The following is a 14,336-nucleotide window of genomic DNA, read 5'->3' as shown; positions in this document are numbered from 1 at the left end:
CACCTACATTTTCATCTTGGGGCTTCCATCTGAAACTGTGTCTTTTATTGGAGGCTTGGTTTCCATGATTCTTGGAGACTTACCTCTCCAAGAATAAGACACAGACTAAGAAGGTTTCATATTTCTTGTCGCTGGGCAGGTAACTTCATCTAAACTATTGCCCCAGGCAATGGTTAGTACCAATGGTTAGTGTTTCCCCAAAAGTAAGACCTACCCATAAAATAAGCCCTAGCAGGATTTCTAAACATTTGCGCAATAGAAGCCCTACCTTGAAAATAAGACCTAGTGATGGGCGTGGCTATGCAGCCTATCTGCACAACCCATGCATTTTGTTGTGGAGGGGTAAAGAAGATGAGCAGCCCTTCTAATCTGCTCCACGAGATCTCTATTGTTCGACATGAGAGATTGAGGCCAATGGTTCTAAAGGAAATAGAGTCGTAAGAAATTCAGGATGGAATTCGGGGTTTAGAGAGTTACAATGATGTTCCAGAAAACAACGACTTAACTATATTTGAATAAATGTAGATTGTTGTACCGTACTTAAAGAAAATAACATATCCCCTGAAGATAAGCCCTAGGGTATCTTCTTGAGGAAAAATAAATATAAAACCCTGTCTTATTTTCGGGGAAACATAGTAGCTTTTTCTGGCTCTTCTCACAAGGCTAGTAGAGCCTCTTCACCCCAGGCATTGGTTTCAAGCAATGAGCCTGAGTTGTATTCCAGCCTTGCATGGGGACCTTTTTAGTCTCTGTTACTGTCCCTGTTACTATCCTGTAGGATGTGGACTTGGGGCCATCTGTTACTGGAGCCCAGGCTGATTTGTGTTTTAAGGGTTTATCTTTTGCAGTGGCTTGGTCTTCAATTTTCTGGTTTTATAGTTGATGTATTTTTAAAATATGTTTGTAACTAAAGTGTCACATCAAAATGTGAATGTACAAAACCATTTGATTGGGAGTTGTTTTAGTTCATTTCATATTCCTATCATAGAATACCACAGACTGGGTAGTTTATAAACAATAGAAGTTTATTTGGCTCATGGTTCTGGAGGCTGGGAAGTCCAAGGTCAAGGAGTTGCATCTGGTGAGGGCCTTCTTGCTGCAACATTCCATGACAGAAGGCTGAAGGGCAAGAGGGGGGCCAGACTCATTTCTACTAGGAATCCATTACTGAGATAAGGGCATTAATCCATTCATAAGAGCAGAGCCCTCATGGCCTATTCACCTCTTAACAGTCCCATATTTTAATACTGTCACAATGGCAATTCTGCTTCAACATGAGTTTTGAAGGTGACATTCACACCATAGCAGAAGTTAGCATTTAAAATGAATGTATATCATACATATTCTTCAGAAAGATACCAGTTTACTCCCCTACCTATGAGAAGTATATTTTTTACTTCTTTGCCAGTAGTGGGCATTTTAAATTCTTAATCTTTGAAAAAGTAATGTGTAAAAATTAAATTTGTGTTTAATGGCTAGTGAGATTGGTCATTGCTCCATATATTAGCCACTTACATTCTTTTATTCATTGAATTGTCTGTTCATTGCCCATTTCTTTTCCTTTAAAGTGTTCATTTTTATTGTCATGTAAGAGTCCTTATGAATTGTAGGAATGTCAACTTTTATCATATATATTGCAAATACTTAAAAGATGTTTGCCTTTCAGGTTTTGAGCTTTGTTTTATAATGTAGAAGTTTTATTCCTCTGGAATCAGTCTTTTTCTTTGTGCCATTGTCATCCTTAGAAAGATCTTCCCTAACATAAGATTATAGAAATATTTGCCTAGATATACTAGTACAGTTTTATTAGTACTTTAAATTTAGTTCTTTAATTTTAAGATGTGAGATAGAGATTCAGCCAACACCGCTGGAGGGCAGGAGTGAATAGGCTAGCTGCTAGCTGTTCTAACACTATTGAATCTCTTTTCCTAAAACTCTCTTGGGGAGTTCTGTTCCACTGATTAATTATTCCTGCATCAATGTTTCCTCTTAAATACCATAATTTGAAATTAAGTTTTAATATCAGATATTGTAAGCTATCATGTTTTAAAGAATGTTTTAGCTACTGACACACATTTCTTTGTTTTTATGTATTTTGGAATCATTTCATCAAGGTCTGGGAACACAAAGGTCCAGTTATGATTATATTGAATTTATAGATTAATAAAAGGAGGATAACCATTATTACAACATTGAATCTTCCTATCCAAGAAAAAGGAGTGTCTTTTATTCCAAAGCCCTCTTAAATGTCCTGAATATTTCTTGTTAATTATTTAATTTAGATATATTTTTATTACTGTTTTCCATTAATCTTCTAAGGGATTATTGTTAATGGTTTTTCATATGATTTTCTATAGTCAGATAACCTAATTGAATTGTTTTCCCTAATGTTTGAAGTTTTGAGTTTGCCATCACATAATCATTAGCTACAAATAATAATCTCTTATAATTTTATGCCTCTTTTTGTCTTGTCTTACTGCACTGGCTACTATTTCTGGACATTGCTGAGTTATAGGGGTAAGAGTTGGTATCCTTGTTATTGTTTCTTTCCTGGAATTGTGCTAATCACTGTGCTTTCTCTTTGGCTTGAAATATATATTATCATTTTAAGGAATGAATTATATCAAATGCCTTTTAGCATATGATGGAAGATCCTATGGTAGGGGTTTTTTTGAACTTTTAAAAAGATGACTTATATTATTAATAAGCTGCAAAATAGTTACGTTTAGAGCTTTTGCATCTGTATTAATGAGTATGTTTGGACTCTAGTTTTATTTTTAGTGCTTTCTTTGTCAAATTTTGTATAAGGATTATGGTTGGTGGAAAGTTTTTTACATAATTCACATAGTTTGGGTAATTTGGGAGTTATATGTTCCTTTAGGGCTTCAAAGATCTTGATTTTGAAATTGTTTTATTTTGATACACTTTTACTTTTAATAGCTTTATTTTGAAAACAATCCAAACTTCAAGAAAATTTACAAAAATAGCACAGTGATCTTCCATATTTATTTGAATGACCAATTATAACATTTTGCCACATTTCTTTTCTAAACTCTCTTTCCCTCTGTGCGTACTTGTGTGTCTGCATATTCTCTTGATGCTCACATACAGATTTTGTTGTTTGTAGTTTTGCTGAACCATTTAAGACTCAGAATGGACATCATGACCCTTTACCCTTAAATGTTTAAATGTGTATCCCTAAAGAACAAGAACTAGAACAGTCTCTCATAACCATAGTTCAATTATCAAATTTGGGAAATTTTACATTCATGCAATACTGTTATGTAATATACAACCAATAAACCAAGAGTCAGAGTTTATCAGTTGTCCCAATAATGTCCTTTATAGTAATCCTGCCAACCCTACTCCTTTACTCCTTACTCCTTCTAAGCCAGTCCACAATCCCACATTACAGTTTGTTGTCGTATCTCTTTGATTTCCTTTAACCTGGAATGGTCTTTTAGCCTTTTGGATTTTGTTTTTCATGAGTGCTGGAGTTTTTTGAGGGACAGTTTTTTGATAACTTTATCATGTTGTTCCAGAGTAACTGGTCTTTATTCTAGCACATCTTGATTTAAAAAAAAGGGTAATTTGTCTTCCAAGAACTGTCATTTTCATCCATATTTTCAAATTTATTAAAAGAGAATTGTAGTGTGATTTATTTTTTAAAACTAAATTTCTCTATAAGAGGTGAGTATAGCCTGTTTGGTTTCTAATTTTAAATAATTTTTTTCAGTTAGCTCAACTAGTGGCTTACCTATTTTAATTTTTCTCTCATGTAACATGTTTTGCCATAATATTTCATAATATATTCCTTCAACTTTCCGTGTGTGTGGTTATTATTTTCTCTTTTTGAGTTAAATGTAGTATACCGATTTTTTTAAACAGTTTTTCTTGAATAAGGTTTGTAACTTCTCATAGAATTTGGTAGGAGATTTTTCTCATTGTTTCTAAATATTGTATTGTAGAAATACACAGTCTCAATGCAAAATGGTTTAGGAACATGCTTTTTAAAGCAATTTGTAGATGTTTGAGGTTTTCTTCTTGCTTTCATTGTCAGTGTCTACTGTTATTAACATTAGATAATGTGATCTGTGTCATTTCTTTTTAAGTGTGTTTGGACAGAATATATAGTCTTGATTTCAGTGTATAGTAGTTTTGGTAGTTCTGCTATGAATTATCTGTCATAAAAATATTTGGCACATAAAAATTCATAAGAGTTCAATTATAACTTTGGACTATATCTTTCACCAGTTAAAAAATGGCTCTTGTTCTGTTTATTGCTTTAGTCCTTGTAATTTCCTTTGCCTGAAATTAAAATTGTAATCCTTGATTTCTTTTTGGTTACATTTGCCTAGTAATTTTTGCCTATCCCAGAGCACTTTTATTTTGACATCTTCATTTTTGAGTTTCTTGGTGTTTTTGTTTTTTGATTTTGTTTTGTTTTTAAGAGATAGGGTCTCACTCTGTCACCCATGCTGGAGTGCAGTGGTGTGATCATAGCTCACTGAAGCCTTGAATTCAAATGATCCTCCTGGTTCAGCCTCTCCAAGAAGCTGGGAGTACAAGTGTGCACCATCATGCCTGGCTAATTTTTTAAATTTTTGCAGAGATGGGGTCTTGCTAGGATGCCCAGGCTGGTTTCAAACTCCTGTCCTCAAGGGATCCTCCTGCCTTGGCTTCCCAGAGTGCTGGGATTACAGACATGAGCCACTGTGACTGGCCAGAGTTTCTTGATTTTGATTAATTTCTTGGTTGCATGAATCTATATGTTTAAATAGATTGTTCAGAAATGGAACATGGATAATAACACTTCTTTAGTGCTGACATATTTGATAATGTCTTTCTGTTGTCTTCACAAATAAATAACAACTTTGCTGTGTATAGAGTTCTGGGAATATACCTCTTACCCTCAGCATTTATAGTCATTATTACTTCATTGCTTATCATCTTATGTTGCAAAGAAGTCTGAGGCCAACCTAATTTATTCCTATTTTTATTTATTTTTTGGCATGTTTATTTTATCTGAATTGTATTATATTCTTGAAATTCATAGTCTTAAAATTATGCTTTGGTTTTAGTCATTTGCTACTAAATTTCTCTAGTACTGATAAACTTTCAATCATAAAGTTCAGTCTTTCAGTTTAGAATTCATTTCTTTCTTAGAAACTTAATTTCTCTTCCATTATTTGGTTTTCTTTTTCCAATGTATTAATTAAACTATTGGATCTGCATTGTTTTTGTATCTTTTCTCCAATCTACTCATTTTTTTATACTTATTTGCATACTGGATGGTTTTTCTCTTATTTCAGTTTTTACCCTTGCGAATTTTTTGCTATAGGATCTGCCCTCCTTGTATTGCCTCTTAAAATATTACAATAATTTTTTATCTCTTAAATTTATTTTCTTAGCTCTGTTAATACTTCTTATATTCTAGTTTCTTATTTTTCATCTCTTATTTCTCAAATCAGGTTTTCTTTATTATATGTAAGTTATTTAGTTTTCTCCTGTTTTCTAGGTTAAATCTTTCAGTGACATCATGTTCCTGAGTACTTTTTAAAAATTAATATTTTTTATTTTAGAATTTTGATATGGGTTTCATACATTTTGTTTTGTATTTAAATATATTTTATATTTTCTCTGTTGTTTGCCCAAAAATAGTGTGGCTCCTTGCCTCTCAGGATACCTTTCCTTTGGAATTTAAACTTAACAAGCTGAATTATGCAGAATTGTCATTTTAGTTGTGATACTCAGTTTTTTAAGAGAAGTGATAGGGAGCTGGTCCTATTAGCCTATTACTGGTAAGAAACTTTATCTCCATTGATTTCCTCTTAACGCTTATTGAAAATACCACTGATTTCCCTCTTCACTAACTTGGCAGATTTTTTTTTCCCCAGTAGATGGATTTACTATTGGGTATTCTACTAGTTTCCATGGCTCTTGTAACAAATTAGCACCAACTTGGTGGATTAAGACAATACAGATTTATTCTCTTACAGTACTGGAGGCTACAAGTCTAAAATCAGTTTGACTGGGCCGCAATCAGGGTGTCAGCAGGAATATGCTCACTCCAAAGGCTTTAAGGGACAGATTAATTTGTTCCTTGTGTTTTCCACCTTCTGGTGGCTGTCAGCCACATCACTTGCCTTGGAGTCACATCACTGCATTATTCAAGGCCTGCATCTTTAAATCTCTCTCTGCTCTGTCTTCACATCACCGTCTCTACATGTATCAAATCTTCCTCTGCTTTGCTCTTCTAAAGACATGTGATTGCAGTTAAAGCCCCCTGAATATTCCAGGATTCTCTCTCCATGTCAAGATTCTCAGTCACATCTGCAAATACTTTTTTTCAAAATAAGTTAACATTTATAGGATCAGGACCTGATACTTTCAGGAGCCATTTATTCAGATTACTACAGGTATCATTTTGGGTGAGGCAGCTGTATTAGTCAAAAATCAGATTAAAGTCTCACAGAGTCTGTGCTGTTTGTTAGGATCAGAGATGTTGTCCTCTTTACCAAATATGCAAACTCAGATGCCATGGTGGAAAAGTGGATGAAATGGGCTGAATGTGGTTAATAAGGAGTGGTAGGGACTCCTGAGAATACATGTTGTTCTGGGGAGAGAGGCTAACAACATATGTCAGGGTCAAATTCTGGTCATCAGTTTGCAGGCCTAGTTTATAGCTGCTTTTTTTCTTTATTCATTTCTTGCTCGAGATCTTTCCACAGTAAAATAATCTTGTGTGTCTCTTAAAATCTTCATCTTGGTATTGAGAGTAAGAATTTTTTAAATGGGAATTCATCAGCATGGTTTTAAACTAACCTCTAAAGTATTAATTTACTAATGTTTACCCAGGTATTCCTAGAATTTTAGTCTTCTCACTTAACTTTTATAACTTATACATTTCTTAGAACAAAGTATTTGGCAAGTAATCCAAGTTGCTTATTTGTTGATGAGAAAAGTTAGACATTAAGCTAATGGATTAATTTAGACAAGCTAAAAGGTCTTGATAACCTGTAACTTAACTTTAATCTTATGAGAGGTAGTTCCTTTTTTTTTTGATGGTTCATATGTGCTTTGATGTTGATGTGTCGGATGATATGAAAGGAGTGTCTCCCTAGTATTAAATTGGATAATTGTGCAATTTTCTAATTTGTTTTTTTTTTTTTTTACTTTACATTTGGGATTTTGATTTTCTGGATATGTTATTTTTAAGAATTCAGGTTACTGCTGACTTTTTCTATAATGTTATTAAAGGGTTAAACTAATGAAAAGTCATAGAAAGATGAACTTGGTTTTAAAATATAGTGAGTGAATGTTTGCTTAGTTGAAATTTTTTTCTTAAAAAAATATTTTTTGGATAAAGTGGGTATGGGTATATTCTTTGTGTTCTTGTGCATCTTAAAATGTGTTCTACCATCTTTTACCCCTCCACCCCATTATAGACCCACATATAAATAATAGTTTGAGTGATTATGTAATTCTAGGTTCGTGAACCTTTATTCTTAGAACTTGGGTTATTCTCTGTCTTTTAGGATTCAGTTTTACAGTTGAGATGGCTGATACCAATTTGATGCTCTTTGAGTACTCATGTTTTCTGTTTAGAATCCTACATTATAGTATTTTCTCTTTTCCTTGAATATCTATGGTTGTGGGTAACTAGGAGTGGGTTTTTAGCAGTTAATCCAGTGATGTTTTTAAGTTTGAAAAGACTTCAATTGAGGAAAACGTTCTTCTCATATTTAATTATAGCCTCTCTGTTTTCTCCTTTAGAAAGTCTTTTTTTTGTATGTATATTTACTCTCTGTTATTGAATTTTTATTTTCATCTGATTTTTCTTTGAGTTCATTTATTCAGCAAATATTTATTGATGGTCTGCTATATGTTCTGTGATAGGAGAATTTAGGGAATTCAAAGAAAGTTCTCCTGAAGAAGTGATGCTTGAATTGAGATCTGAAGAATGAATAGGAATTGACTCAGAGATGAGGGAATAGCTGTTTAGGTAGAGGAAGTAGTATTTGTTTTTATAGTGAGAGGAAGGAAGCATGATGAGTACCAGTACTGTAAGAAAGCCTTTTATAGTTGGAGTAAAGAGTTGGGTAGAGGGAGAGACAGTATGAAGTGAGATGAGGCTGGAGAAGGTAGGTAAGGGTCTGACTACTTAGGACCTTCATGTAAGCTATCTTAAGCAGTTCTTTATCTTCCAAAACAGTGGAAAGCCATTGAAAAACTTCCAGTACAGAAGTGATACTGTGAAATTTATATTTTGAAAGGTTTACTTAGGCTGCAGTTTGAGAATGAATTAGGGATGCCAGCATGCATATGAAGAGAAAAAATAAGCTGGTATTCTGCAGTAAGAATGATGGTAGCTAAGAGACTGGAGTTTGATAGAAAAAAGTGAATAGATTTAAGAATATTTAGGAAATAAATAATCCATAGGATTTGATGGTGGACTGATGGGAGATGAGGTAGAGAGTGGTGTCAAAGATGTCCTTGGTTTCTCTTCACTTTGGTGGATGATGGTGCCATTCACTGGTAAAAACAGCAAATATGTGAAAGAGTGCCTAGGGAGGCAGCATGGGGTGGAAGAGGTGTAAGCCTTGAGGGATGCCAGTATTTAATGGCTTGGGAGATGAGGATGAGCCTGCAAAGGAGACGATGGAAAAGTTAGGAATAGGAGGAAACCTGGGAGTGTGTAGCATCTTGAAAAGCCAATGGAAAGAGTGTTTCAGGAGGAGTGTTATGTTGAATGTCACTGGGAGCATTCAGATTAGGGCTGAAAGTGTCCATTAGGATTAAGTGACATGGAGGAACTTGATTTGGTATAATGGCCAGATTATATTTTAGAGTATCAATACTTTTTTCAAGAAGTTTAACTATGAAGAGAAGAGAGGCAGGTGGGTAAATTAGAGAGGAATGAGTCACATGAAGACTTATTTTTAATGGATGACATGGGTGACACTTGAGTGTCTTAAAAAAATCACATTCCAATTGAGAGAGGTTGATAACAAAGGAGGAAAAACATGTAAGTCATTTAAGATTCCTTTGAGGCATTGGTGCCCAAGCTAGTAAAGGGATTTATCATTAGGGAGAGGACAGGGAGTCCTGTATTGTAACAGAGAGATGGGAGGATAGGGTTCTAAAGGAATTCCTTGATGTGATCCACTCATTTATTGATTTGTTTGTTTTTCCTGTGGTAGCCAATCTGCTATTCATTATCTCTATTGCAATTTTAGTTCAGTAATTGTTTTTCATTTCCATGAACCTATTTTCAGAGTACCTCTTTTTTCTTTAATTGACAGTCTGCAGTTGTTTTATTCATTCAGCGTCATCTCATATCTTTATGGGTAGTTTCTAATTTTGAGCTGATGAATACTGAGTGTCCCTTGTTTTAAGTTCTGAATTTTTTTAAAAGTCATCTTATTTTTCTGTGCTCATCTTTATGTTTTATGTAGCCCAAGTACCTGAAATTGGCTTTGCTAGAAATTATAATTAGTTCACTGTTGTTTTCTTTCTGTAAGTTTAGATTTTTTTTCTTGCTTTTTTTCTTTCTGTTTTTTTTAGGTCATTTATCTTTGGCAGTTTAGAGATTCAGAGAAGAAATTCTATAGATTTGTAGGCAGAGAAAAATATGGTACTGAGGGAAGTCTCAGCTTTGTTCTGTGACTGTCTTCCCTAACTTATATGTTATCTTTTAAAATTCTACATATTTAGATTTTTATTACTTCATTTATAGATATATAGGATAGCATGTGTAGGAGAATTGGAGTGCAAGTCCAGAAACCTGTTCTCAGCCTTACTGCTGAACTATCTTTGTATCCTTTGGGCAAATTTCTCTGAGCCTTCTCATTTGTAAAGTAGGTTTAGACAGATTGTTTCTACATTTTGGCTCTAATTAATTACACAAATGATCAAAATCAAAATTTTAAATATAAATACGTGTAATCCTTTTTTAAAGCAGTGATCACTGAGAAATTTCAGACTCCAAATGGGAGAAAAATTACCTCCAAATTAGCCTTTTTTTCCACCCAGATTTGCTGTAGTTTTGTTAAGGTGCTTATTTGTCTTACCATAGATAATCTTGAGATTGCTGCCTTGAATTACAAAATACAATCTTTTAATTACTGTGGGAATTTATTGGGAATTTAAAAGTAGTTTGATAGCCTACATTATCCTTTACAGAGATTTGGCTGGAAGAGTGTTTCTATGTTTCTTTGCTGAAACCCAGCTATGCAATATATTGCTTAATATTCTATCATTCAATAAATGTACATCCCAGAGGACCATTTGTCCTCGTCTTTGAGGACAAAGTCCATTCATATATAAGTATTAGTGAACAATGAAGAATATAGTGATTTGGTAGTAATAGAGAGTTTACATTCCACATCGCACTGCAAGTAACTTGAATATTGCCATGTTATACACTTCTGCCTATACTGTTAGCTAGTATTCCTTTGGTTCCTACCTTCTAGTCTCTCTTGCTATATGTTTTTTTCTCTGTGGATTTCCCATCAGTCTTTAGATTTCTTGTCTCTTATGCAAGTCTACTCCAGATTTTCTTCTCAAATTTTAAAAACCAACCCCATCTTCATACTCATCAAACTAAGGATCTCTAGTTAGCAGTATCCACCCTCCTTGGAATGCCTGTTTAGCAGTGATCTTTTTGTTAAACAGTTTATCTTTTGAGCCTTACCCCCTCAACACCTTAAGTATCTGATCAAAGCAGTGCTTTTCAGAAAAATTTAGAGATTGCCCTAAGAATAGTTCTGGTATCATTTTCTAAGAGAATACAGTTTTCTCCACATGGTTTACATGTATATATTTTTTTCCTTTGATTATGGAGCCTGGGGAGTATATTAGACTATGTGTCCACAGGTAAACAGAAAAATACCTTGTAGAGTTTTATTATTCAATGTCTTAAGGACACCACCCAAATTGTTGGTTGAATAATTCTCATTTCTTTGGGGCTAATATATTGCTTAGGGATCTTAACAATAAAATAGAGCTTTTAAAATTATTCAGTATAATTCTAAGTGGATTAAATCACATGACAAGGTTCGGAGCTCTGCTTTGAGATCAGCTTTGTTTAATAAAAGGCAGTGGCCAAACATTAGTGAATGACTTAGAATTTTTCAGTTTAGGCATTAGTTTGATTCTAAAAGACAAAATGTTCACCAGATTTCCTGATTATATCAAAGATGAATTCAGTCTTAATGATTGTTATAGTACTTTATTTTGAAAAGTTGAGATCAGCCGATAATACTAGTGTTGTGATGAGATTCAGCATATACTCAAGAGTAGATTTAAGACTCTAGATGAGAACTAAAATTTCTCTCAGAACTAACTTGAACTTTCATGGGCAAATTGAATCCTCTTGGGATTTACTATTTATAGATATATGCCAATTTAATCATTTGATTAAATAAAAGAGCCTTTAGTAGTCCTCTTATGGAAGATGACTATATAAACATAGTATTTATAATAAGTAAATACTTTTTTGGTATTATATTTACATAACCAGCTGCTGTATTTATGTAGCTTATAGTTGGCTGCTTCACCAGGACTCTACAAATCACTCAGAACCCAAGGAGGTAAGATCTCTGAATTGCTTGTTTTTGCTATGTAAAAGTCCAGCCACAAAATTAATTTGATCTTGACTGTATTTTTATAGTTGCTATGGAACTACACCTAAAATTTTATCAGATGGTTGACTAGTTACCATTTTACATTTCAGTATACTATATATTTTTCAAAAGTCTGAGATTTGTTTTTAGAAAGTATACTCTATCTTCAAAGAATTATTTATTTGGTAGTTTCATATGCATATCTGGAAAATAACTACTGGACTTGTTTGTAAAAAGCCACCCTGCTAGTTGAGGTCAGAATCTAGATGTGGCAGTGTATGTAGGAACACAGTAATAATAAATAGTGTCCATTTGGTTTTATAATGAATAGTGTCCATTTGGTTTTTGCCAGTGTCTGTATAGCTGCTTTGCAAAGCAGCCATTACCTCATTTAAACCTTGCAGCAACATTCAGAGGTAAGTATTAATATACCCATTATACAGATGAGGAAGTTCAATAGATGGATTAACCTTATTGTGGCTCAGTTTCTTCATCAGTAAAACAGGGATAATGGAAGTACTTATTTTTTAAGGTTAGTATGCAAATTAAAGAAGTTAACACATATATGAAACTTCAGAACAGTGCTTGGCTAGTGGTAATCCCTCCCTAAATGTTAGATGTTGTCATGAAGCCTGTACCCACCTGTTATCTCATAGTTGTTCAGAGGTGAGGATGTAGGCTATAGAGAAGAATGAGAGAAAAAGCCATGCTGCTAATCTGTCTAATCTAGAGTTAAATCTTAGTTAAGTTATAAGAGAATCCTATGTACTTTTAAAACAGTTTCTTTCTTAGTTTGCTCTTCTTTGGCTCCTGGTATGGGTTTTGTTTGGTTTGGTTTTGACTTCTTATAAGGTACAAGTAACTTTTGAAGGGAGTCAGTTTACCTTAGATGAACCAAAGAAAAACTAAAAAAGGTAAAGCAGAGATTATGTTCTTAAAATCCCTGTTACTGCTTCAAAGTCAGGAAATACCTGTTGCAGATATAGTTGAATCCCCTTTTTGAACCCTTCCCTGAAGCCATTCTCTTTTCTCTTGTTATTCCCAGAGAGAAACTTGTCAGTCAACAAATAATATTGAATTTCTGCAGTGTGTTAGGCTCTGTTCCAACTGCTGGGGAGACACCATTGAATAAAAAAAAAAAAGAAAGTTCCTGCTCTCATGGAGCTTACAACTACTACTCTGTCTGAAGTTTGCATATATTCTGCCTAGCCTTGTTTTTACATTTTTACCAAATTAGTAATGCAGTTGTTTTTCTGCATTATTCAGCATATTGCCTTTTGTTGTTGTTTTCGAGATGTCTCTGTGTTGATATAATTAAACCTACATAGTATTCTGTTGTTTATCCATTCTACCTTCTAATCAGCAGTTAGTTTATTTCCCATGTTTACTATTGCAGTTCTCCAAAAAGATCACTGAACGTGTCACCTTGGGCAGATGGGAGAGTTCCTTTAAGGCAGCATGTTTCCAGCTTTTTGTTTTTTTGGTTTCTGTTTTGTTTTGTTTTTTGACAGGAGGTCTCTGTGTTGTCCAGGTTGATCTCGAACTCCTGGGCTCAAACAATCCCTCCCACCTCAGCTACCTGAGCAGCCAGAATTACAGGCGTGTGCCCCTGGCTCAAGCTTTTGACTATGACCACACTAAGAAGTATATACCTCAGCTTAGTAAGCACACATATACATCTGGAACAAAAACTTCAAGAAACATTACTTACTTTACTACCTGAGCTGCACCCTATTTTATCCTTTTAAAATACAGGTCACACACAACCCACTAAATTGATTTCATCACTCATATCCACTGTTGGTAAAACATTGCTCTAGGATATATAATTAGAAGGAGAATTGCTGAGGAGTTAACTTATGTACATATTGAACTTCACTAGCTATTATATTTCAAAGTAGCTGAACCATTTTATACTCCCGTATAGGGGTTCCTGTTTCCCCACATTCTTACCGATTCTTGATATTGCCAAATGGATGAGAAATGGCATTTTGTTTTAAATTTGCTTTCCCGTATTTACTAATGAGGTGTTTAAAGTGTGTTTTAAACTTTTCATGTAGAAGTTTTTAATTTAAGGGTAGTCAAAGCTGGTGACAAGGAGGAAACATTATGACTGACTACTCCCTCTGGTAGAAAACAATAGTGTAATAATTATTTAATAATATCTATCATATTGATTGTTAACAATGTGCTAGACACTATACCAAATGCATTGTGTATATTATTTCATTTAATCCTCATAAGAACTCTGTAAGATAAGTACCTTATTATACAGATGGAGAGATTCAGAAAGGTTAATTAGTCAAACTGTTACTAAGTAGTAGAGCCAGAATTTAAACCCAGGTTGGTCTTACTTTATAACTTCTGTTCTTTAGTACTTTGTGCTATTCGTAAATTCTTAGCAGAGGAAAGTTTGTCATTTCTGCTCTCTTTTGTTGCTTTGTCTATTAAATATGTTTATGTTTTTGAGTTTCACTGACATCTTTTTCTTTTCTCAAGACAGTGTACTCTCTTCTCCTGTACAACTTCTCTTTGTTATTTCTAGCCTAGGATAGTGGTCTTGTAACCTAGGATTGTTGTCTTGATTACATTTTGAGTTGATTCTTCCTCTTTGGCCCTTATCTGACTCTCTCTTTCTCCTCCTCATCTTCTGCCTTGCCATTTCATATAATCTTTTACAGTGGTTTGCAACCTTGCTGTGTCTCAGAA

General features: G+C 34.0%; 1 protein-coding gene across 6 annotated transcripts in view; it reads left to right on the top strand.

Annotated features, from left to right (window-relative positions):
- The window catches only part of PPM1A (protein phosphatase, Mg2+/Mn2+ dependent 1A), a 44,522-nt gene that overhangs the window by 17,048 nt on the left and 13,138 nt on the right, over nucleotides 1–14,336 (top strand). For 2 of the 6 annotated variants that reach the window (XM_012777634.3, XM_076003992.1), the window contains exon 2: nucleotides 11,542–11,594. The exons of the other annotated variants lie outside the window; for them this stretch is intronic. The gene's annotated coding sequence lies outside the window, so the exon portion shown is untranslated. The remainder of the gene's footprint in view (nucleotides 1–11,541; nucleotides 11,595–14,336) is intronic. 6 annotated transcript variants of the gene reach the window in all.

This window comes from Microcebus murinus, chromosome 6, assembly GCF_040939455.1.
Source record: "Microcebus murinus isolate Inina chromosome 6, M.murinus_Inina_mat1.0, whole genome shotgun sequence".
Classification (NCBI taxonomy): domain Eukaryota; kingdom Metazoa; phylum Chordata; class Mammalia; order Primates; family Cheirogaleidae; genus Microcebus; species Microcebus murinus.
This window is presented reverse-complemented; position numbering and strand designations above follow the sequence as displayed.